At 37.6% G+C, this 27,241-nt stretch overlaps 1 pseudogene; it reads left to right on the forward strand.

Moving 5' to 3' along the window:
* Nucleotides 1-6,567: 6,567 nt before the first annotated feature.
* Nucleotides 6,568-27,241, forward strand: part of LOC110539775 (large ribosomal subunit protein eL21-like) — a 78,116-nt pseudogene continuing 57,442 nt past the window's right edge.

Consider the following 27,241-nt stretch of genomic DNA (forward strand, 5'->3'; position numbering starts at 1 on the left):
TACCTCCATCATGAACTCAGTTGCCTGTTCTTTGATCACTTGCCCCTGGTGATACTGCCTTGTCAGGCCACAGAGGAAGAGGTCTACACAGTCCTGATGAGAGTTGATAAGCTAGGGTCAGATGGCAGGGGAGGGAAACTCCCTCTTTCAGTGGACTGGGAGGTGTGTAGGAGGGAGGGAGAGTGGGACCTGGAGGAGAAGAGGGAAGTAGCTACAATCAGGATATAAAATAAATAAATTGTAAACTAGCTAACAAACAAAAGCTTAGTTATAAAACTTATATCTAATATAACTAATAATTTATAACTAATATAACTTACAAAATTCATGTATATTTTGAAGGATATATATATATATATATATGTCTCCAGAATGAAAAAAAAACAACAATCTTTGCCAAAAGTAATAGCAGTAATTAAAGACATATTTAGATGCTCTATCAAACCAGTTTTCAAGATGGTTTTTATATAAGGCAGATGTTCTTTCAGGCTAACATGAAAGAATAATGTCATGATTGTAAACAATGTTCTGTTTATGTTTCTGTCCTCAGCTAAACATGAATTTTTGTTTTAATTATTTTTTAATCTTATTGTTTATGGCCTTTGAAATAAAAAAAAAACTGGATCTGTTCACTGCTTTCAATTTGTATGTAAAAATCTGGTAGAAAATGTACCACTGATATTTGTATTTCAGTAAAATTAATTCATATCATTCTTGAACTGAAATAAAGCTAAAAACATCCTATGGAAATCCATCATGGATTTCTTTGAAAAATAATCAGTGTACCCAGACAAAATGCATTATTCAAATCTTCTAATTTCCAAGAAGGGCATTCAGCAATGCCTTTTGAACAAAGGACTAAAGTATATATGCATACACACACACACACACACACATATATATACATATATATGTATGTATGTGTACATGAAGGGCTGGCGAGAGCTGGCTTATAGGCTGAGTGCTTACTGTTTTATCAGGGGACCTGCATGGTTTCACAGTATCTACATGGCAGCTCACATATAGGTAAAATACCCACATGCATAAAATAGTAACTGACATTTTTGTCAAATAAAAACTGTAAAAGAGCATTTTTTACATTAATTACATATTATTCAATTTGTATCCCAGCTGTAGCTCACTCCCTCATTCCCTCTCAATCCCACTCTCCCTCCCTTATCTCCTCCCATGTACCTCTCCAAGTCCACTGATAGACCACCCCCCTCCTCTTCCATTTGACCTTAGCTTATCAGGTCTCATCAGCACTTGCAATATCCTCCTCTGTGGTCTGACAAGGCTGCTGGCTGCTCCTTCTCGGGAGTGAGGAAAGGGGTGTCAAAGAGCCAGCCACTGAGTTCATGTCAGAGACAGTCCCTGTTCCCATTACTAGGGTACCCACTTGGATACTGAGCTGCCATGGGCTACATCTGAACAGGAGGTCTAGGTTATATCAATGGATGGACCTTGGTTGGATTATCAGTCTCAAAAAAGACACTTATCCCCAGATATTTTGGTGCTGTTGCTCTCCTTGTGGAGCTCCTATCCTCTGCAGGGCTTACTAACTCCCTCTTCTTTGATATGATTCCCTGCACTCTGCCCATAGTTTGGTTATGAGTCTCAGCATCTGCTTTGATACACTGTTGGGTAGAGTCTTTCAGAGACCCTCTGTGGTGGGTTCCTGTCCTGTTTCTTGTTTTCTCCTTCTTCCAATGTCCATCACATTTGTCTTTCTAAGTGAGGATTGATCATCTTACACAGGGCCCTCTTTCTTGTTTAGCTTCTCTAAGTGTACAGATTTTTAGTATGTTTATCCTATATTATAGCTCTACTATCCACTTATAAGTGAGTATAAACCATGTGTGTCTTTCTGCTTTCTCACTCAGGATGACTTTTTGTAGATCTCATCATTTGCCTGCAAATTTCATGATTTCCTTGTTTTTATTTGCTGAGTAATATTCCATTGCATAAATGTACCACAATTTCTGTATCCATTCCTCCCTTGAGAAATGGGTTGTTTCTAGGTTCTTTCTATTATGAATAAAGCTGCTATGAACATGGTTGAACAAATGTCCTTGTTGTGTACTTGAGCATCATTTGGATATATGTTTAGGAGTGGTACAGCTGGATCTTGAGGAAGCACTATTCCTAATTTTTTGAGAAAGAACCAGATTGATTTCCAGTGTGGTTGCACAAGTTTACATTCCCACCAGCAATGGAGTAGGGTTCCCCTTTCTCCACATACTCTCCAGCATGTATTGTCACTTGAGTTTCTGATCTTTGCCATTCTGATGGGTGTAAGGTGAAATCTCAGGCTCATTTTAATATGCATTTCTCTGATGACTAAGAACTTTGAGCATTTCTTTAAGTGTTTATCTGCAATTCTATATTCCTCTATAGAGAATAATCTGTTCAGCTCTGTACCCCATTTTTTTAATTGGATTACTTGATTTGTTGATGTTTAAATTCATGAGTTCTTTATATATTCTGGATATTACACTCTGTCAGACATAGGGTGATGAAGATCCTTTCCCAATCTGTAGGCTGTTTTGTTCTGATGATAGTGTCTTATGCTTTACAAAAGCTTTTCATTTTTATGAGGTCTCATTTATTAATTGTTGATCTTAGAGCCTGTGCTGTTGGTGTTCTGTTCAGGAAGTTGTCTCCTGTGCCAATGAGTTCAAGGCTCTTCTCCACTTTTTTTGTCTGATTTAGTGTGTCTGGTTTAATGCTGAGGTCTTTGACCCACTTGGACTTTAGTTTTGTGCAGGGTGATAAACACCGTAATAGTGGGAGACTTCAATCCTTCACTCTCCCAAGGGACAGATCATCCAGACGGAAGCTAAACAGGGAAATAATGGCACTTACAGAGGTCCTAAATCAAATGGACGTAATAGATGTCTACAGAATTTTTCACACAAATTCAAAAGAGCATACCTTCTTCTCAGCACCTTATGGAACCTTCTACAAAATAGACCATATAGCTGGTCACAAAGCAAGCCTCAACATATATGTGAAGACTGAAATAATCCCTTGTATCCTACCTGAAAACCATAGACTAAAACTGGACCTCAACAACAATAGAAATAGCAAAAAGCCTATATACACATGGAAACTGAATAACACACTACTCAATGACAGATGGGTTAGGGAAGAAATAAAGAAAGAAATTAAAGACTTTCTAGAATTCAATGAAAATTAAGGCACAACATACCCAAACTTATGGGACACACTGAAAGCAGTGCTATGAAGAACGTTCATAGCACTAAGTGCCTTCAAGAAGAAATTTGAAACATCTCATACAAGCAACTTAATAACTTACCTGAAATCCCCAGAAAAAATAAAGAAGCAGACAAACCCAAGAGGAGCAGACAGCTGGAAATATTCAAGCTCAGGGTTGAAAACAATAAATTAAAAACACCAAACCCTCGGCAGAGTGCAGGGAATCATATGAAAGGAGGGGAGTTAGTATGATATGGAAAGAATAGGAGCTCTACAAGGACCAAATATATCCGGGCACAGGGTCTTTTCTGAGACTGACACTCAACCAAGGACCATCTATGGATATAACCTAGAACTTCTGCTCAGATGTGGCCTGTGGTAGCTCAGTTACCAAGTAGTTTCCCAAAGTAAGGGGAACAAGGACTATTTCTAACAGGATCTCAAGGGCAGGCTCTTTGACTTCTCCACACCCCCCCCAGGGGAGGAGCAGTCCTGTTAGGCCACAGAGGAGGACTTTACAGCAGCCCTGAAGATACCTGATAAAACAGGGTCAAATGAAAGGGGAGGAGGTCCTCCCCTATTAGTGAACTTGGAAAGGGGCAGGGAGGAGACCAGGGAGGGAGGGTGGGGTTGGGGAGGGAATGAGTGAGCGGGATACAGCTGGGACACAGAGTTAACAAAATGTAACTAATAAGAAAAATAAAATTTTAAAATAAATAAATAAATAAAAAAATTCAAAGAATCAATGAAAACAAGAGCTGGTTCTCTGAGAAAATAAAAAAAGATAAACCCTTAGCCAAACTAACTAAAAGGCAGAGAGAAACTATCCAAAACAGCAAAATCAGAAACGAAAAGGGGGACATAACAATAAACACTGAAGAAATCCAAAAAAAATTTAGGTCTTATTACAAAAGCTTATAAAGCCACAAAATTTGGAAATCTAAATGAAATGGACAATTTTCTTGATAGATTTCATTTACCAAAATTAAATCAAGATCAGGTAAATAGATTGAATAGTCTTATATTCCCCAAGGAAATAGAAGCAGCCATCAAAAGTCTCCCTTCAAAAAAAGCCCAAAGCCAGATGGTTACAGCACAGAATTCTCCCAGACCTTCAGAAAAGAGCTAACTCTAATTCTCTTCAAACTCCTCTACAAAATAGAAACAAAAGGAACATTAACAAACTTGTTATATGAAGCCACGCTCACTTTGTTACTTAAACCACACAAAGACCCAACCAAAAAAGAGAACTTCAAAAAAGAGAACTCTTATGAACATTGATACAAAGATACTCAATAAAATACTAGCAAACCGAATCCAAGAACACATAACAGATATCATCCACCATGACCAAGTAGGCTTCATCCCAGGCATGTAGGGGTGGTTCATTATATAGAAATCCATCAATGTAATCCACCATATAAACAAACTGAAGGAGAAAAACCACATGATCATCTCATTATGATACTGAAAAACATTTGACAAAATCCAACACCCTTTCATGTTTAAAGTCTTAAGATATCAGGGATACAAGGCACATACATAAACATAGTAAAGACAATATACAAGCAAGCCTATAGCTAACATCAAATTAAATGGAGAGAAACTTAAATCAATTCCACTGAAATCAGGGACAAGGCAAAGCTGACCACTCTCTCTGTACCTCTTCAACATAGTACTTGAAGTCCTAGCTAGTGCAATAAGAAAACTAAAGGAGATCAAGGGGATACAGATCGGAAAGAAAGAGGTCCAAGTGTCACTATCCACAGATGTTATGACACTATACATAAAATTCAACCAGAGAACTCCTTCAGCAAAGTGGCTGGATAGAAAATTAACTCAAAAAAAAAAAAAAAAAAATCAGAAGACCTCCTGTATACCAAAGATAAAAGGGCTGAGAAAGAAGTTAATGAAACAACACCCTTCACAATAGCCACTAATAACATAAAGTACCTTGGGTTGACTCTAACCAAGAAAGTGAAAGACCTGTTTGAAAAAACTTCAAGTCTCTGGAGAAAGAAATTGAAGATATATTGAAGAAGTTGGAAAGATCTCCCATGCTCATGGATCGGTAGGATTAACATAGTGAAAATGGCCATCCTGCCAAAAGCAATCTACAGATTCAATGCAATTCCCATCAAATTACCAACACAATTTTTTACAGACCTTGAAAGAAAAATTCTCAACTTCATATGGAAAACAAAACAAAACAGAATTTCCAAATGATCCTGTACAACAACAGATTTTCTGGAGGTATCTTCATCCCTGATCTCAAGCTGTACTACAGAGAAACAGTAATAAAAACTGCATGGTATTATCATAGAAACAGAATGGTGGATCAATGGAACCGAATAGAAGACCCAGAAATAAATTCACACACCTACAGATACTTGATTTTTGACAAAGAAGCCAAAACCATTCAATGGAAAAAAAGACAGCATCTTCAACAAATGACTCTGTTCCAACAGGATGTCTACATGCAGAAAAATGAATAAAGAGCATTTTTGAACAAACATATTCTTGAAAACATCCGTCACATTAAAACGGCTTTATATATGTTTACAGTTTATACATAGTCATTTTTGATCGTCCTCCTACTCTTGGCACTCATTCTTATCATGTCACATATTGTTTGGATTATCTTTGGATGTTGCCTTCCTAGGTAGCTGACATCTAACTGGCCATGCCTGCATCAAATTCAATTCACAATCCTCCCTCCTCAGCTTAGCTAATGCAGGAACTACAGGCAGGTTTGCCATGTCCGGGTACTTCGTCTTAATTAAGAAACATTAGACAAGCACATTCACCAAGACCAACAATTTGCAAGTAAATCGTTTTCACATTAAAAATTAAATTTCCAAAGATGGTTAATATTTTGAGTACTTACACATTGTGATCAAATTTGTGCCCTATGTAATTATACTAGTTTTAAGAGAGTCTCAGAATGTAAGAGAGTAAAAGAATGGACTTATATGTACACTTACTACAAATACAATCACTTCAACAGATCACAGTCCTCCTGAATTACAGACACACACCTAAAAATTTACAAGCTGAGGAACAAAAAGATTTTTTTTTACAAAAATATATTTATTAAACCAGAGAACTGTGAAGAGAAAAGGCCAAATCCACAACTTTTCCAATGACCATCAGCTGAATTTTGGTATGCATCAGGGACTGGCTAGCTGGCTGTCTCAACCTAGGTTTGGATTTGAGAGAGTAGCCTCTGCTTGCCTCTTGAGATCCCTTTTATAAGGTGGTCACAGTGCCAAAAGAGTTTGCTGTAACACATTGCTAGAAAGATACAATGAAAGGAAAGCAACCAGGGCAAGGATATACATCATGAGAATGGCGCCACAAGGTAAGTGTAGTTTGAAAACCATGATTTTCAGTTTACATCAGCTCAGGATGGAATAGGAACTTTTTCTTAATCACAAATAAAATAACACAGTACAAGCAAGAACTTAATCTTTAACTATTGCAAGAATTTAGCACAATACAAAGAGGAACTGATTCTTTAACTCTAAACAGAAACCTTAACCTGCACAGAACAAAGAGGAACTTCTCCTTAACTGTCATAACTGCACACACAACCTAGAACCTTTAAGTTGTATATTTTCTCTTTGGCCTTACCTTAGCTTGCAAGGTATATTGTTCCTATTTTTGTCCCACAATATTATTTTTTTTTCAGAGTGATTTAGGTTCTACTGAGCCTGAAGCTTATGCATATTTTATTTTCAGAAAACAGGAATTCAAAACTAACGATAGGAACAAAAATCAAATTAAAGTAGTAAAATAGGTTTCAGGATTGTAGAAGGATCTTTGGCAAATGACTTGGCCCAAAGCTTCAGTTAATGTGCCTTACTTTTGTGGATGCATGAAGAACAGTCACACCTTAAATAACAATACAGTAAATAGCTTCAGTGTTATCTAAGAGATTAAGAAAAATATTTTAGATTAATTTGCTAATATCAGAAGATTGCATTTTTACTTACTATTTATTACCTAAATTTCTGTCATATTTTGTTTGCATGATGAAGGCTATTAAATATTTCCCTAAGCATAACACCCATCACTTATTTGCATTTAACCATCTTTACGTAAACTAGTAAGAGTGAAAGCTATGTATTTTTCCCTTTGGGCTGTTCTTTCAAAGTTAAATACATTAGAGTGCACATAGAAAGAAACATATTCAATTAGCAAGGCTTTATTGGCCACCTGTTACATTCCAAGCATTTGTGGTCTTGTTTTAAAAATGCAAAAATGAGGAGAGCAACAGAATCAAAAAAGTCTGGGCACAAGGGTCTTTTCTGAGGTTGCTACTCCAACCAAGGACCATGCATGGATATAACCTAGAACCCCTGTTCAGATGTAGCCCCTGGCAGCTCAGTCTCCAAGTGTGGTACTCTAATAAGGGAAACAAAGACTGTTTCTGACATGAATTCAGTGGCTGGTCCTTTGACCACCGGGGGCAGCCTTACCAGGCCACAGGGGAAGACAATGCAGCCACTCCTGAAGAAACCTGATAAACTATGGTCAGATGGAAGGGAAGGAGGACCTCCCATATCAGTGGACTTGGAGAGGGGTATGGGAGGAGATGAGGGAAGGTGGGATCGAGAAAGAATGAGGGAGGAGGCTGCACCTGGGGTACGAAGTGAATAAACTGCAATTAATATGAAAAATAAAAATTAATTAAAAATTATAATTAAAAATGCAAAAATGGAAAGTCTATCAAAGAGAATATTCCCTTCTTAGCAAGTAGAAGCCAACTAGATGTATTATCACAATAGACTAATGTCAATGTTGCAAAATTAAGAGCCAAAGAAAGTAATAGAAATAGAAATAAGGCAGGGTTTTCTGAAAAAAAAAAAAAAAAAATTAAGTCTAAGTACTGGCTTGAGACCTTGAGACTAGAATGATCTTGTTAAATCTGTGAATGCTAATCAGAAAGCTTAGAGAATATGTGTTTTAATAAGATTCAGAAGAAGAGATGGAAGTTAAAAATATGAGGAAATAAGGATGTATGTAAGAGGGATTTGGGAGTAAAGAAAACACAAATTAATCAGAGACTGACTCTCAGGAGAGAAAGCCTAGGAACCTTCTAGTGAATTCAGGAAGGCTGCTTTCTATCAAAACCTGAGGATTTAGTTCTCCTTAGGATGAAAAGAATCATCCAGTCAGACTGCTTGCCTATTCTGAATATGGCCTTGGATTCCATCCCCCCCACACTAACAAAAGTGCTAACATAATCTATAATAAATAAATCAAAGTGGGTTTTAAGTAAACAAATAATGTGATTGGGTTTGCATTATTTCTTTTCTTTTATTAATTACACTTCATTCACTTTGTATCCCCCATAAGCCCCTCCCTCCTGCCCTGCTGGCCCCATTCTCTCTCCCCCTTTTTCACACATACCCCTCCCCAAGTCCACTGATAGGGGAGGTCCCCCTCTCCTTCCTTCTGATCTTAGTCTATCAGATCACATCAGGAGTGGCTGCATTGCCATCTTCTGTGGCTGCTCTCCCCTCATGGGGAGGAGATCAAAGAGCAGGCCAATCAGATTATGTCAGAGGCAGTCCCTCTTCCCATTACTATGTAACCCACTTGGACACTAAACTGCCATGGTCTATATCTGTGCAGGGGTTCTAGCTTATCTCCATGCCTGGTACTTGGTTTGAATATGAGTCTCTGGGAAGACCCCTGTGTTCAAATTTTCTGGTTCTGTTACTCTCCTTGTGGGGTTCCTGTCCTCTCCAGATCTTACTATTTCCCACTTCTTACATAAGATTCCATGCTTGCATTATTTCTTAAGAAGAAGTCTATATTTTGCTTTGAACAAAAGTCTGTTCAAAAAGAATGAACTCAGTGGCTGTCTCTTTGCCTGCCTTCCCCTGATGTGGGAGCAGCCTTGCCAGGTCACAAAGAAGGATAATGCAACCAGTTCTGATGAGACCTGATAAGCTAGGGTCAGATGGAAGGGGAGGGGGGTGGTCTATCAGTGGACTTGGAGAGGGACAGGGAGGAGATGAAGGTCGAAGGATGGAATTGGGAGGGGATGAGAGAGAGGGCTACAGCTAGGTTACAAATTGAATAAATTGTAATTAATATAAAAACTAAAAATTTAATTTATAAAGAACATAGTATGATTATAACTGAATATTTACAATTTGCAGATCAGAGCATGGGTATGCCGAAGAGGGATTATTTCCATTAGTTGAATTAAGATGATTTTCCCATCTCAGCTGTTGATTCTGCCATCCCATGTACTGGGGGCCTGGACTGAATTAAAAAGAGAGTGGACAAGAGGGTTGCTCGCTCTTGTCATCCTGAATGTGGTTGCCACATGACCAATAACTTCAAAGGTTTCCCACCATGCACTCCTCACAGTCTTGGACTTACCTCTGAACTCCAAGCCAGTACAAACCTTTGCTTAAATATGTTTACTTTGTCAGTCTTTGTATCACAGTAACTAAGCAGGTGACCAACACAATGTGCTGCACGCAGCAGTACGGGGCACCCAGTGGCACCCAGTCCTGTAAGCACCTGCTTTCAAATCTAGTGAGATTGTTAGCGCTTTACTTCTTCACCCTATACAGCTGCAAGCAAAAATCTCAGGGAACAAACATATCCACATGTAGCCAATTGTGTGAACACAATACCCAGCAAAAGAGTGGATTTTAAAAATGTTCTACTCACTGACTGTTAATATGGGTCTTTGAAAATATGATTTCTCCTTGTATTTGAAGTGCATGAAAATTATAACTTCTTTTATTCCTTCCCATATCCACAGTCAATCTATCTACTTTAATAATTTCTCCATATCAGTACTTCCTCCTGACTAAACCCTTTAGCCTTTGTGCCATCTCATCAACAAATATTTCCTTTCTGTCATGAATAACAAAATTCATATGTATGGACGTACACACATAGGAACATACACATACACAGAAATAAAAATAAATCCTACCATCTATATGTCTTAAACTCTTAAATCTTTCATTCCCTTTATTCATCCATTAAAAGACAAGATGACAAAAGACTATCTTCCAGGCATAGCCATATGTACCTCTTTTATATTCCTGTTACATATGTTGTTAATATTTGGACACTAGAAAATACTTGCGCTTTTCATCTGACTTTTTCTAATACATTGCACATGGACTGTCTTGCAGAACTAATCTATGATCAAACCCCATCAGTGCTATACGTGACTATTCCAGGTTACCCCATGACTTACAAGAATGCCATTCATGATCCTGGTAAGAGTTGTACATTCCAGAAGGAAGGCATTGACTAAATGATTATTGTATGAAGATGTCTGTGAGGAAATCTTCCCTGGGGCATTGTGGCCAATGAAGTGGATTGGGGAAAAAAAATATAGGTATAAAGAGACTCATAGCCACATTTTGGGCAGAGTGCAGGGAATCTTATGAACGAAGGGGGATATAAAAAGACCTGGAGGGGACAGGAGCTCCAAAAGGACAGCAACAGAGCCATAAAAACTGACTCCTTCAAAGCAGATGCTGAGACTCATAGCTATACTTTGAGCAGAGTGCAGGAAATTTTCTGAAAGAAGGGGGAGATAGAAAGACCTGGAGGGGACAGGAGCTCCACAGGGAGAGCAACAGAACCAAGAAATCTGGGCACAGAGGACTTTTCTGAGACTGATATTCCAACCAAGGACCATGCATGGAGGTAACCTAGAAACCCTGCTCAGATGTAGCCCATGGCAGCTCAGTATCTGAGTGGGTTCCCAAGGGGAATAGGGACTGTCTCTGACATGAACTCAGTGGCTGGCTCTTTGTTCACCTCCCCCTGAAGGAGGAGCAGCCTTACCAGGCCACAGAGGAAGACAATGCAGTCAGTGCTGATGAGACCTGATAGGCTAAGGTCAGATGGAGGGGGAGGAGGACCTCCTCTATCAGTGGACCTGGAGAGGGGCATGGAAAGTGATGAGGGAAGGAGGTTGGGATTGGGAGGAAATGAAGGAGGAGGCTACAGCTGGGATACAAAGTGAATAAACTGTAATTAATATAAACAATTAAAATTAAGAAAAAGAAAACAAAGGTGAGAAAAAAACTGAACTCTGGAGGCCCTGCAGAGACTGATACTCCCACCAAGGACAATGCATGGAGAGGACCTAAAACCCAGGCCCAGATGTAGACTATAGACTCAGTATCCAAGCAGGGTCCCTAAAAAGATGGCAGGAGATTTCTCTGACATGAACTCAGTGACAAGCTCTATGATCACCTCCCTGTGGGGGGTGCAGCCTTGCCAGGCCAGAGAAGGAAGACAATGCAACCAGTTTTGAGGAGACCTGATAGACTAGGGTCAAAAAGAAGGGGAGGGAGACCTCCCTTATCAGTGGACTGGGGGAGGGCCATAGGGGGAAAAAAGGGAGGAGAGGTGGAATTGGGAGGAGACAAGGGAGGGGCCATAGCTAGGATACAATTGAATAAATTGTAATAAATGATTACAATATAATTGTTAACATAAAAAGAAAGGACAGATACCCATGAAAATTACTTTGTTGAAAAAGAGAAATAATTGAGTGTGATTATTTGCCAGACCTATCAGTAATATAAAATGTGTGTGTACATATGCATATCTGCGTATCTTTGCTTAGGTTAAAAACCTTTTTTTTTTTTTTTTTTGCTTTTGCTCTCATTTACCTTAAGTTTAATTCTAAAATCTATGGAGACTCTGTGTCTTTGTGATTTGTTATTTTTCTTCATTCCATTAGTGTTTTCTTACTAGGAAAATAAGAATTTCTTGAACATTAAAGATAAAGTGTTTCAGCATGGTGATAATATTTTATATGACTTCCTATACTATCTGAATTTTGACCTGTAAAGTCTTCTGGATTCTCCAGAGAAACTGAGGGATAAAAATGCTAGCGATATTTGGTATTAAGGTGCTTACAAACTTAGTGACAGCCCAATAATCTTCAACATAATCCTTTTTGGTAACACACAAATTGCTGGAGCATTTGTTTTGGTTTAAGGCTAAAATAAGATTTCTACACTGCCCTCTACACATCTCCCTTTTAAACGTCGTCATTACAAATGTCCTATCAAGAAAATAAGTATGTGTTAGTTGAATTCTCCAAACACCAAGGTGTCCTTTATATAATGTGGCTTGAATCATAACGAGCCTTCTTCTACAAAGACTCAATGAAAACATACAACTTTCATAGAGCTTCCTCTTTCTGTTTTAGTTGTTTTTTGTTTTTTCTTTACTTCTCTGGGGCTTAATAAACCCTACCATGGTTGCTTTGCCAGGAATGAAAGCAAAGAATAAGGTATAAAATAGAGTCAGTGTTAATTATGGGCTTTTTTTTTAGGACAATAATTATTTTTATATTATGGGAACCAACATGATAGATCTAGCAGTTACATTTCTGGAGAACTTTACCTGATTGCTTAATAAGGCACATGTAAATGTTAGTAATATATAATATATATAATGTTATTGTATATATATGTACATATATATATATATAATTGTCAGAGACTTAGGATGTAAAGTCATAGTTGAAACCTAACATGAGAAAGAGAAAAAGAATGGGAGACAAAGAAGTCATGGGAGACAAAAAAACAAAAACAAAACAAAACAAACAAACAAACAAAAAAAAGTCAATATGTGAAATACACAGACATTTGCTTTTGAGGAGAAGAAATGGCTGTTCCTGTTTTTAGAATAGTAAGGTTATAATTTCCAAGGAAAGACTTATATCTAGATCATGAATCAGGCAAACAGCGAGTCCAGTTGAGGGAATAAAGTAGGAGAATAAAGGTCACCATTGCTCCACATCCATTCGCTTGAAGCCTAAGGACAGGAACCTCCTCTGAATCAGTATAGTGGTGGTCTCAATGTCCCTGATAAAATTATTGCTGGTAAACAAAGAGCCCAAGGTCTTTGGAGCACCGCACCAGATCCTAGTGGCTCAAAAGAAGCCTTAATTGCTACCCAAAATTTAGAGCTATCAAAAGTTTAAGATTATTTCCTATGAATGATGGTGCCAGTTTTACTTCAAATCAGTGTTAACTGATGAGCATGATGAGTCTGAGTACCTCATAGGGTGTTAACTTACTTGTCAATGTGTCTGCAGCCGAGGATGGAGTTCATAGAATCAACTTGCAGGTCAGGCTTTCTGATGTGAGTGACTATGTGGACTTGTTTTCACTTGCCAATTTGGTGAATACATACTGGCACTGTATGCTTCCCTTGGCTACTGCTGACATCATGGCCACCCTATCATTCTTGTTTTGTTTAAACTTGTAAAGTTTGGATTCTAGATTCCAAAGTCAACGGTAGCACTGGATGAATAGCAGACAAGCCAGAAGTTAACTTGTTGCCTGTACCTGGCAGGCTGTTGATAGTTAAGAATGAGTCTTCTCCAGTAATTAGGACTTCCACAGAAGTTTCTCAGCTCTATAGTTCATGTGACTGCAGAACAGTATGCTGAATCTATTTTTTCCCTTTTGAAACTGTATTTAAGGGTTATTACTTTATTTACAAGAGTTTTTGCTTGCATGTATGCAAATGTATGCATAGGCATGCCTGCTGCTTTCGGGAGAAGGCACTGAATCATTTGGAACCAAAGCTAGAGATGGTTGTGAGACACCATTAGATGCTGGGGTCAGAACTTAGTCCCTCTGCAAGAGCAACAAGTGCTCTTGATTGCTGAGTCATCTATTAGCTCCTATCCTTTACAAACGGGCTTTAATTTGCTGAATGACAGTATTTGTTTGGGGATGTATTTTGTTTTTAATATTTACCTCGGTTTTAGCACTCCATGTTGTTTCTGGGAACAGCCCTGGAGGGCTAATTTTACTTTTCTGAAGGTATCAGGGGAGCCAGGATGAATTATTCTCTCATGGGCCTTCATACTGAGAAATGTTAGGGGTAGTTAAAGTTCAACACCAATGCTTTCCCTATTGGATAGGCAGGTGCCTAGCATGTGGAATAACCAAATTAATGACTATCAGGAAAATATGTTCTCTCTACCTGGCCTCTGGCACTTATGGGATGGGGATAGGATTAAAAATCCTTAAGGACACACAGAGTCATTATTGAGAAGCCTTATAGGTTGAAAAATCATGTTTGGATAGAAGCAGAACATATCCGGTTTGCATTTAATAAGGACTGTGGAAGGGCTTTGTGTTTCATTTTGTTTTGCTTTGCTTTTCTCTGAATTTTTACTTGCATTTTGTTATATGTTAAGTGGGTTAGTAATTTGTTTTTTTTTTTCTTTTTTTAAGTATTCTTAATTAGTGTGAGGCCTGAGGTAACTATGGGGACTTGAATTAAAAGTGATTCAGACCTGGGGCAAGACAGAGCTCCACTTAGGTCCCCATTTTCATTTTATAGCTTCAGTAAGAATCTCTAAGAAGCTTATTACATCTGTCAATTAAGCCAGCTGTGTGACCCAAGGGTAAATGAATGTTTGTAAAAAACCTTTCAAAAGCCTGGAATGTATATTTCCAGAAAGAAACTCTGTGTCTTGGTAATGTCTCAACTTCAAAAGACAGAGAGATTTTCCCATGAGGCTTTGTGCTGTACTCTACCACATGTAGCAATATGGGTGAGTTTGATTATATGTTTTAAGTTTCTAAGAGAAAACAACTTCATACTTTCTTTCACCCGTGAGGACCACTCACAGGCCATGGCCCATGTTCTAGTGAAAATATTCAGATTGGGCACTTTGATGACAAGAACAACCCGTGCTAAGCTGAAATTTGCCTAGTCAAGTCTAGTTCTTTATAAGGTACAAAGCAATAAAGAGATGGGAAATGACAATATTTGACTTGTCTTTTTCATCAATGATGGTGAAAAAGCCACCCATACAGTCTTACAGACTTCTGTGGCTTTTCACTCAATTAAACCTTAGGGAGTTCTAGGTAGTCAAAGTATCTTGAGGAGAGGCAATCTGTTCCAGCACCAGCATACTTGGAAATAGACTAAGAACATGTTGGGCCTCTCTTCTTTGGTCTGTAAAGGCCAGGGTCATAAGTTTGGCTTCACCATATATCAGGGGTCCCAGTAGCTATGCTAAGCTTATGTGACTCAAGGCACAATAGACAGGGAAATCCTAGGAATCAAAATCAACAACAGGTTTTATTTTTTCAGGAAGACTTACTTAGAGTATTTTGGATGTTCAGATTGTGTTTTGATTTGGTATTACCAAAGTACCTACATGTCAATTGAGTATAACTTTGGCAAAAAAAAATAAACATAAACAAAAAACTGACACTCAAGTGCCTGCATTGATCCTGCCGACTTGAGGAAGCCAGAAGAAAGACACCAAGGTCTGGCCTGCCACCAGAGACCATGTGGACATCTGAGGGCTTGCCCCTCCTGGGGGAAATATGCTGATGTAAGTGACCTGCACAGTCCCTTGGGGTTATGGTGACATCTGGCCCCATGATGTTTCCAGCAGCCATGTTTGGATCTGAAGTCTTATTGAAGCCGGGGGTCTGTGTTGATGTTCCAGGCATGAAAGAGCATGCAGATGTTCCTGGCCTGTACTGCTGCCTGAGACAGTGTGCTGAGCTGGCCTTGATCTTTGCTTGCAGCCACAGACCTGGCCCCATGCCCCACCTGAGCAGCATAGTAGAGCTGCTGGTGTGAGGTGTGGAGGTGTGGGGGAGGGGAAGCTGGCATTGAGCGTGAACATAGGAAAGATGGCCCCACACCTTGTTTTCCAAGGGGCAGATGGGTTAGGGAGTGATGCTTCCCTTCACTACAAGCAACAGGGGAGAGCTGGCCCTGCCCCTTGCCAGCTGCAAACTGGGAAAAGCAGGCCCTACTTCTCACGTGGGCAGTACATTAGAGCCGGACCTGGTGGTGTGCTGGTGGGTGGCTCCGTCCATTTCTGGCTGAGACATTGGGTAAGCTAGCCGGGACAGTGCTGGAGAGCTCGAGTTGGTGGTGTAGGTATGGGAGAACTGGCAGGTTGATCAGCTCATCTACCAGCCAGGTCCAGATTCAGGGCTTTGAGTTGGCCCAAACCAACATCTACCCCATCAGTCAACTCCTGCAGAGCCAAAGCTGCAAGATTTCCACTCTGCAGGGCAACAATAGGCTATCCAAGAAAAAAACCCGATGAGGATCCGGTGTTGATAGTACAGCAGAAGGCAGAGGCTTTGAAACAGACCAATGACTCACAGCAATGAACATTTGCAAGTAAAGATGTGTAAACAAAAGGGCATATCATATGACACACTGTGTGTGTGTGTGTGTATACATACATATACATATATGTGTGTATATGTGTATATATACAAACACACTCTGATACACTACAGCTTCCAAGACAAAAGTTTTGTTTGTTTGTTTTCTTTCTTTTTTTTTATTCTATCTTATTTTCTTTTGTGGGAGAGGTTGCAGGGATGGAGAATGGATATAAAGGGATTGGAGATGAGTAAAATTGAGGTGCATGATATTAATGTCACAAATAATCAATAAAAAATTAAAACAATGTTCAATTCTTATTTCTACAGAAAGAAATATGTCCTCTAAAGACATTTTAAAATTATATTTCATAAATGTTATACTAGAGTTTATGGGTTATTTATACAGCACATTTAACTTAAGATTTGTATTACCAGAAATTAAAACATATTTCTTGTATTAGGGTATCTAAATATATCTTGTGTTAGAGTTCTTGTATCTTGTATCTTGTATTAAAGTTCACCAAATATACCTAAGAACAAAAAGTTTGAAAGTGAGAATGTATTTCTTGTTCCTTTCTTCCTTCTCTCCATTCTTCCCTTGCACACCCTCTCTTCTCTCTCTCTCTCTCTCTCACACACACACACACACACAGAGGAACAGAGAAAGAGACTTTGATTTTGCTTAGCTTTCCTTTAAGTATAGGATCTGTCCTTGAATTACAAGTGAAAAGTGTTTCCTACCAATATTACAAAGCTAACAAGGCAAAGATTAAACTTCTGCCTTAGCTCTTTAAATTCATGTTCAGGAAATTCACTAATAGGAATGATGTTATATTAAATAATTTATTTGAATTATTTATTTTTCTACATTTTAATGCATCTAACATTTTTCAACAGTACTTTGCTGACTGTTGGAAAATTAACTTTTCACAAATACCAATTATATAAAAAAATATTTGCTTTAAAGAAAGATAGCTAATGTAATTCAGAAAAAAAAATAGATGATCACCTGACATTTAGTGACATGTACGTAACCTGCCATAATGTGATTTATATTCTCAAAGGACTCCTTACTGTGACTACATTTGTTTATTATTACTGTTTAAATTTATCTAGGGTGAAAACATTAATAATTACAGAGATGAATTTCAAAAATATTGAACTGATTATCACCTCATTTAAATATATTATAAACCAGTTACAATACATTTTGAGATTATTTTAAACATTTATTGATGCAAAATAATTTGTTTAATCCCTGCTTAAACCTAAGAGTTACCTTTTTTTCAAGCGACCCCTTAATTGCCACATGCCAACTCACCCGATGTCACACAGTGCCTCTGCTGTGTGAGCAAGTAACAGTTCAAAAATAAACAGCATCTCAGGTAATAAAAAGATTGTCTACATATCCAAATAAGAGCCATTGTATGAAATGGATACTGGAGACATTTTTAAGTGTTTCCTCATAAATCACCTTTGTTATACAAAATTAAGATAGTCAAAACACTATATGTAATAACAAGAGGGAAGAATGTGTCTGTTGAGGTTCATCTACGCTTCTGTGTACATCTGTGCAGGGGTTCTAGGTTATTGTCATGCATGGTCCTTGGTTGGAGTATCAGTCTCAGAAAAGACTTCTGTGCCCAGATTTTTGGTTCTGTGGAAATCCTGTCCCTTCCAGGTATGTCTGTCTCTCCCTTCTCTCATAAGATTCCCTGCACTCTGCCCAAAGTTTGGCTATGAGTCTCAGCATCTGCTTTAATATCCTGCTGGGTAGAGTCTTTTAGAGGCTCCTGTCTTGTTCCTGATTTTCACCCTCTTCTGATGTCTATCCCATTTGCCTTTCTGAGTGTGGATTGAACACCTTACCCAGGGTCCTCCTTCTTGCTTAGCTTCTGTAGGTGTACAGATTCTGACTTTTGATCACCTCCCCCTGAGGTGGGGAGCAGCCTTACCAGGCCACAGAAGAAGACAAAGCAGCCAGTCCTGATGAAACCTGATAGGCTAGAGTCAGATGTAAGGGGAAGAGGACCTCCCCTGTCAGTAGTATGAGGAAGAGGCACTGGAGGAGAAAAGGGAGAAAGGGAGGAGAAGGAGGAGGGAGGGAGGGGTTAGGAAGGGCTGAGGGAGGGGGCTTCAGCTGGGATAACAAAGTGATTAAATTGTAATAATTTAAAAAATGATTTCATTGGCTCCAGAGATACCGATAAGGATAGACAGAGGAAAAGGGAGAGGGAGAGTGATAAATGGGAAAAAGAAGAAATGAAATTTCATTTCATCAGTTTTAACTAAATTCAACACAACATAGGTAGGGTCAGAATTCTGAGAACATGTCATAAAATAAAATCATTTGCATGTAAAAATTGTGACAATAGTAGTTAAAATATTAACTTTCAAAGAAAATAGTGTAAAATGGAAGAAAATATGTTTTCTAATGAAATCATACAGTGGAAACAGAAAAAGTTTTGACAGTAACCATCCATCATCACCAGGAAAGAGATTGAACTAAACTGATAAGCCATGTTTTATGGGATGAGAAAATAAATCTTTTGAGAAAATAGATACATCTGGCAATTTTAAGCTATGGACATTAAACATTCAAATAATAAAAATTACCCTTTGGCTCTATTCCTACCTGTCATGAACTGTCCGATTTGTATTTACCAGCAATCTTCTGATAATGGTCTCCTCATGTAGCTTGCCTAAAGGAAATGTGCTACAGAGGTAATGACAAGTTGGCATTGTGGCTTACATGTGACACTCTAGATTTTAATCAACATGAGTCTGCTTTTGAAATCTAACCAACTCTACACTTACTGAACTATACCAAACATTTATCTTTATAAGATTGATGTGGGTCATCACATTCTGTGCAGTATTAAATAAACAGAGTAAGTATTGCAGGAATGTCTCTTTGACAAATGTGTGATTCCTTTGCTGTCATATTATCAAAATGATATCTTCAAAAATCTATAACATTTATTTCAGTACATTATAAATAATTGTAAACTCCTAAGAAATTGTCTTTTCCCAGTTTTCCAAAATTATGTCAAAGTGCCCAAGTTTCATTGTTTTATGGACAGGAAATATATCAAATATACTTACCGAAGAGTAATCATTTCTTTCTTCCATTTTGACATAAAATTTATTGATAAAAATGTAGAACAAATTGTGTATAGATAAAAGAGTTGTATATATTTTCTATTGTCTTATTAAAAACCCTATTTATCATGCTTGTAAGGTGTCCTTGGGAATTCAATCCCTATTATTTCTTCAAAATTTTGCTTCAAGCACCTGCATCCCAAGAGGACAGGACATGCACATGAGGAAGCTCACATAATTGCCTCAGAATAACCCTTGGGTTAGTTCTTAATCAAAAGAAGGAACCTTTCCATGTAAAGGGTCAACCCTGTTAAATAAAGACTGGTTTAATATTGTCTTGACACTAGCCCTACTGTACATGGTAATGGCTATTTTCTAGTAATTTATAATCCTAAAACCAAGAGAGAGTGAAAATCTTTCAAAAAGGCTATAAGACATTTTGTTTGTACCTTTTCATACATGTGTCCCATTTCACCTTTAAGTACTTACAAAGAAAAATAATTGAGTAAAAAAATCAATACCTGCTATTTTATGAATGTTGACCAATCTTTTTCCACCTATCATACAGCATTATTGTAACAACTCTGCAATAATAGAATACATTTTAAGCTGAGAACAAAGGTAGATCTATGTATAAAACCAACACCAAGCAACCGTGAAATTGATATTTGCCTTTGGAGCATCATTTGATTTTAATTTACCTGAGTAAACATTACATTAAATGTTTACTCGGGTATTACTTTCACATGAAAACCACATGAGATAAAAGCTAAAGAAACTTAGGATAAAAGATTGAGAAAAACAGTATGTAGTCTATACTATACTATAGATTATATTAGACCATATATCAAGTGTTTTGAGAGGGCAGATTGGGAAGAATAACTGTCTTCTTAGCAAGGATAAAAAGTGTAGCCGTAAGAGAAAATGTAAAACAAATGGAAGCATTCAAGAAATGACAGTTAATAACCAGGGTCATTGCAAAGTAATGTGACATCACAAGCAAAGGCACAGGGGTTCAAAGCAGAAGTCTGTGCTGTGGGAAGAGCTTCCTGCTTTATGTCTTCCTGTGATGCTTAAAGCGAGAGTGCTCCCTGAGAATATCGCTGTAATGATAATGACCATTGATTCCAGAATGAGCATTGATTCCAGAGTCAATGCTCAGAACCTTCCATGATGCTCACTCTGGCCCTCAAATCACAGTGCTTATTAAATGCTCAGTTACATCACCATCTGACTTTGAGAAGACATTTAATGAACTTGCAGCCAAGAATGCAACCAAATCTAGTTGCCAGCATTTGTGGCTGGTTTGGGAAATGAAAATATGAAAGAATCACAAAAATCACAATACACACATATTGAAATAAAGTAGATGAGAAAATCAGAGAATTGTACATCCTCTAATATTAGATTTGTGTTCCAGAGCATCCATGAGTTTTAAAAGAGTTTCAAAGTTGAATATTAGCATGACTTTATTTATATTTTAAAAAGAAAAAAATGCTAATTTTGGAGAAGGCTTGAAAATCTGCTCATCTTGTTTGGTTTGGATTTTTTTTTTTTTTTGCTTCATAAAGCACTATGAATTAAACAAAAAATATTTCTCTTAGATATTTCCTGTATGAAATGCAGCAATAATCTTACCTGTCCAATATGACTCCTGTGGAACTTGGTGACCAAATGCATTTAGAGCTCTAGTTCAGCGTTCTTAGTGGGGACATAGGACATGCAAGGTAAAAATGTTTTTAGGGGAATCAGAAGTAAACTGGGGGCTATACAACACAGATCTTCAAAATCATTTGGACATGGATAGATGCTCTAGCTGGAAAGAAAGCAAGACATAAGATGTATGGCTGACATGGAACACAAGCAACTTCCAGTTAACTAAAAAGCCATACTTGTATAAATGAGGTGGTGCCTTGAAGCCAGTAGAATCACACCATATCCCACAAACACGACTCTGTCCCTCATAAGCACATGTATGAAGTTGACAACTGACCAAAGGTATTTTCAGCATAACTTTTCCGAAAGTTCAAAAGTAATTTCAATTTGTCTTAGGCTGTACATAAACAAAACTATTCTATTTTAAGCTTTAGTATACAGAAGATTTCTGAAATCTTTGCATATTGAGAATTTGCATAGTAAGAACAGACATGGAGAAATTTTGCACTTCAGGACATTTCTAGAACAGCATGCAAATTTATCACTACAACTAATTATTCATGAGTTTGTCATGTGTCACCATAAGAGGCACAGAAAAGCTAAATTGATGACAAATGCACATGAACATTTTTCTTTGTTATTATTAGTAGTAGTATTAGTATTAGCATTAGTATTATTTACAAATTATATCCCAGCTGTGGCCCCTTTCCTTGTCTCTTCCCAATCCCACACTTCCTCCTTCTTCTTCCTCTCTGCCCCTCCCCTAGTCCACTGATACTAGAGATCCTCCTCTCCTTCTATCTGACCCTAGCCCATCAGGTCTCATCAGGTCTGGTTGCATTGTCTTCCTCTGTGGCCTGGCAAGGCTGTACTCCCCCTAACCCCTCCCTGGGGAAGGTGATCAGAGAGCCTGCCCCTGAGTTCATACCAGAGAAAGCCCCTGCTCCCCTTACTAAAGAACACACTTGGAGACTGAGTCTATGGGCAACATCTGAGCTGAGGTTTTAGGTCCTCTCCATGCATGGTCCTTGGTTAGGGTATCATTCTTCACATGAACAATTTTTAAAAATCACACCTGACTCACAAACACAGGACAAATGCAGAAGAAAATATAAGCATTAGAATTTTCCACAGACAACACCGTGAAATTTAAACAGAAAACTTTGTGCTTTGTGGGTCAAAATTTGTACTGCCAGTAATTACTTTACATTTTTTAGGATTTTTACATTTAAAAATTCACCTCAGGATCACTAAAACCCTGAAGTCTCTTGATATTTCAGTTATTGCTATTTCAGTGGTGGGCTGATAAAACAACAAAAAAATCAATATCCTCAAATTTTCTGATATGTTAATAATTATACATGGGAGAAGAAAATCAGTAATTAGGTAGTGCACTACGTTTTGGTTTAAATGAATGCAATAAAAAGTCTCGGCTGCCTTTGGCTAAGTCATCCTCTTTAACACAATGATCATAGTCTAAGAGTAATACAATGTGCCTGGTTCCCTGTTTTCAGGATTGAAGTTGTTCTACAGCTGAGACTTCTGAACAACCACAAGTCAGAAACAATATCTCACAAAATGACTCACTTTGAAACTGCATTGTTCAGTAGCAAATGGCACAGTGTAATTTATTTGTGAGTTAATGTGAGACAAACTTTTGGTTTGTCATCATCCAAGTAGCATTGCAAATCTAGTCAGTCACACATGCATGCATGCAAACACACACACACACACACACACACACACACACACCAAGAATCCAATACTACAGTCCGTTTCACTCAAAGATCCACAATTTTTCTGGAAATGTTCATCATGGAAAGTCTAGACCAACAATGATAATTTCAATATTTTGAAATAAAGCTATTACACCCAATGAGAAAAAAGTGTTATATCAGCTAGTGCAATATAAATACAGCACTGCCACAGTAATATTTAGTTACCAGAATGCTTTAAAATCTAGCATATTGTTTTGTTGTTTTATGGCACAGGACAAAATTTAATAGTAAAATTGGTAAAAATGTTCCAAATTTGGTGAAATACAAATGGAGTTTAAAGTGATTTTTATTTCAAAGCAGGTAATAATTAATACCTTTGAAAATATATAATTTAGAAAATAAAAGTATAAATTGTACTTCACAACACAGTTCCAAATAAATATGAATACCCATTGACAATGTATGTCCAAAAACAGACCACATATATAATATATAATATAGTATAATATAAATATACTCTAGTATAATATATAATATGGTATAATGTAACGAGCCTTTCAGAAGGCTCTTAGGATCTGGAAATGCTTTCACAATCTTTATTTGAAGGAAAAATCATTGTGCTATAGGAAGTGACAGTTTAGAAAATAGCTTTATGAATATTGAAATAAGCATGCACTGCAGCTTTTTTGTCATACATTAGAGGCAATCTTACCTCCTCAGTCAGCCTCAGTGCTGCTACCTAAACCATGAGCAATTTTTAGGAAAAAAAAATTAATGGATTCTTCATGGTTGAAAATTCTATGACATAGAATTTTAAAACTGACTTTCTAATAGATGAATGGAGTTTGGGAAATTATCCCTAATCTTTGAACTTAAAAGCATTAGGTTGAAGCTCTCAGAGACAAGGACCAATTCGAACTTTTAAAATGTATGTGAAGTTGCTGAGCAGAGGCCTGCCTCACACAGGAGCGGGTGTGGAAGTCACCGTTTCCACCTCACTTTAGAAAAATACGAAACAGGTTTGCAGACAGCAGAGCAGTCAGCTCCCTCGCAGGCAAGTTTTTATTCCGATTTCACTAGGTCTTAGCTGCAGTCTGCAAAACTCACATCTGATGTTTCATGCTAAGCACAAATGTTGTGAGTAGCTGGGAAGTGAGCATGCTCTCTTTTTTTATTTATTTACAAGTCTATATGAATGGAAAGGAGACGTGTTGAAAAGGCTTCTACAAGTATCTTGTAGGACAAAAATCTGTGTTATTTGATCCATAGAAGGTTAATTAAAAAGTTTTTCCTCTGGTCCTCAAACAACAGATTTCTGTAAAGGTGTTACAGGAAATACAGATCACTCTAGAACACGAAAAGCAAAATATTTCCCAGTTCATACTCTAATAATTAGGCACTTGAAACCATATAACAAATTATGGAAATAATTAGATCAACAATAATAATTAAGGAACAAATGCGTATTCTTTGGCCTCATTATTTGTGACTACAGCCAACAAATTGTGGACACAGAGAAATAAAAATAATAAAAAGATGCTCTTACTAATATTAAATGGTATATAAAACCAATTTATAGAATTGTTAACCTTTTCTTGATAACATATTTTAGAGAAAGTGTGTGTGTGTGTGTGTGTGTGTGTGTGTGTACCACTCAATATATTTTCTAGGGCACACCACTGGAAAAGTTACAATTGCCTCTCCACACCCAATGTATATCATTGTTTGGGGCCTTTTAAAATATGTGTTTTTAGTTTGGACACTAAAAACTAGGAGGAGCATGGAATAATGAAGGTATTGTGCAGTCCCAAAGCATTCTGGGTGAAGTAAAGTCAACTTGTGGAGCTGTAGGAAAGAGTGCCATTTGTATTTAAAGGGTAGGTAAATTAAGAACTAGGGGATATGCATTGGCAGCTGCTCTCAAAGTACATGATCATGACCTGTGCACAAAGTTAGTTTTACTCTGCCATCTAAGACAGTAGACTCTGGAACAATGCACAGTTAGGGTCACTGGCCTTCATGGTGTTAAAGAGAGAGAGAGAAATTAATCTGCTTGTGATTTACTGATAAGTTAATTTACCATTATTTCATTTGCTATGTATGTTACATATAATGAAAATGTGTCAAGCCCAGAAGACACTGTCTTACTTTTTTGAAAGATGATCAATTAGGAAAAAGCATTTATTTGGCTGTTTTAAGTGGATACTCAAAACCCTTGAGCTTACCACAAGACCCACCAAATCTCTCCCCTCAGAGCTCAAGGAACCCCACAGGAGAGAAGGCAGGAGTTAAGGAGTCAGAGGGGACAGAGGACACCAAGACAACAAGGCCCTCTAAGACAACCGAGAAAAGCTCATATAAAGTCATAGAGCATGCCTGGGTCTGCACCAGGTCCTCTGCTTGTTTACTACAGCTTTTAGTTTACTGTTTTCAAGGAACTCTGCAATGTGGGTCTCTGATTCTCATGCCTTCCCTTGGAGCTCTTTTCTTTTTCTTTTGGCTTGTATTGTCCAAGTTTGGTACGATAGTTTTTGTTTCATTTTATTATACTTTATATTGTTGTGTTCTGTGGTCCCTCTTAGAAATCTGTTCTTTTCTCTTTTTTATTTACTTATTTATTCTCTTTACAGCCTGATCCCAGTTCCCTCCCCTCTGTCCTCTAAGTCCCACCTCAAGTTCCTCTCTCTCCATCCCTCCTCTTTCCTTCTTCTCAGAGAAGCAGAGGACCCCAAGGGGTACTAACCCACCCTGGCACCTCAAGTTGCAGCAGAAGTAACCTATCCTCTCCCACTGAGGCCTGACAAGTCAGCCCAGCTATGGATCCAGAGGTTCGCAACAGAGTTAGAGACAGCCTCTATTCCAGTTGTTAGGAGACCCACAAGTTTACCAAGCTACCCATCTGCCACATTTGTGTGGGAGGTCTAGATCCAGCCCACGAATGCTCTTTGGTTGGTGGTTCACTCTCTGTGAGCCCCCATGGACCAAGGTTAGTTTACTCTGTAGGCCTCCTTGGGTCCTTGACCTCTCTAGCTCCCTCTATCCTTCCTCCCACTCTTCCATAGAACTCCCAGAGCTGGGCCTATTGTTTGGCTGTGGGTCTATGCTTCTATTTTCATCAGCTACTAGATGAAGTCAATGGAGCGGACAAGGAAGGGAGAAAGGAAAAACTGGGGGAAATAAAGGGAGGCAAAATTGAAACTTTAAAAAGAAAAGATAGAGAAGAAGGAGAAGAAGAGGAGAAGAAAGAGAAAGAGGAGGCAAGAAAAAGTTTAATCATTGTGATAATGTTTCAGCAATTGTATAACTTTAAATCTATAAATATGTAACCATTTTGATGCATGCAATATTCAAGATACCTAGCTAAAAATAAAATAAATATTTATACTCCCTTTTAATTTTCTCATAACTCTAGAGAAAATAATTGATTAGAATTTTATTCTGGAGAAGTTATTGTATCATATATTAAATGACATTTTATTATTTTGGTTTCATTATGAAAGTTTGTTTCAGAACATTTTAAACTAGATGTTGGAATCTTAAGTCTAATTTAGAAAGACTTATTTTCATTGAACAATGACTGGTCCATGAAGTAAGTCAGATTCTTTGGCCTGTTTTAAAGGTTGTGTGATAAGTACTTAATCCCTACAAAAAAAAAAGGAAAGAAAAGAAAAAAAGAAAATAATAATAAAAATTCATTCTCTAAAATCTAAGTAGCATTGGCTAGAATAACAAGGGACAACAGTTGAGACCATAAAAATGTATATGAGCAAGAAAACTTAGTTAAACTTTACAGTTAATTAGATAGCAGGCACTAAGAAGTGATCCAATCCATGATGTCTGCATGTGTTAAACACAATGAATGGACTCTGCACATTATGGCAAATGATGAAACTCTCTTCTCCTACAGCTGTAACAATTCGTGAACTCTTTAATACCAAGGCTGCCTTTGATCTCAGCATTTACAAGAATACAATAAATGCACTGTATATGTAAGTTCGCTTGAGTCAAAGGCTATTTCCACATGTCTACTTTGTGCAATAGACATGCTTTAATAGGATTTTTCCACATTAAATTGTAGCCATATTTTATTTCTTTAAGCCATAGAAAACTTGTAGACTTGCTTTGTATCAGAATAATTGTAATCTAGATGTCTCATGTATACTACTTAGAAAAGTGAATCAAGTGTATCTTTTCTCTCTATTGTTAGTAAAGTTTCATGTTTATCAATAACAAACATGTTTATCATTATTCTTGTCTGTAGAAAATTACCATAAAATTTGTGAAGAGGATAGCATTTCTGACTGTTTGAACCAATTACTTGTTTTAAATCAACTCAGGGGTTTCTAAAACCACATAAAATTACATAAC

The sequence above is a fragment of the Meriones unguiculatus genome, chromosome 21 (genome assembly GCF_030254825.1).
Source record: "Meriones unguiculatus strain TT.TT164.6M chromosome 21, Bangor_MerUng_6.1, whole genome shotgun sequence".
Taxonomy (NCBI): Eukaryota; Metazoa; Chordata; class Mammalia; order Rodentia; family Muridae; genus Meriones; species Meriones unguiculatus.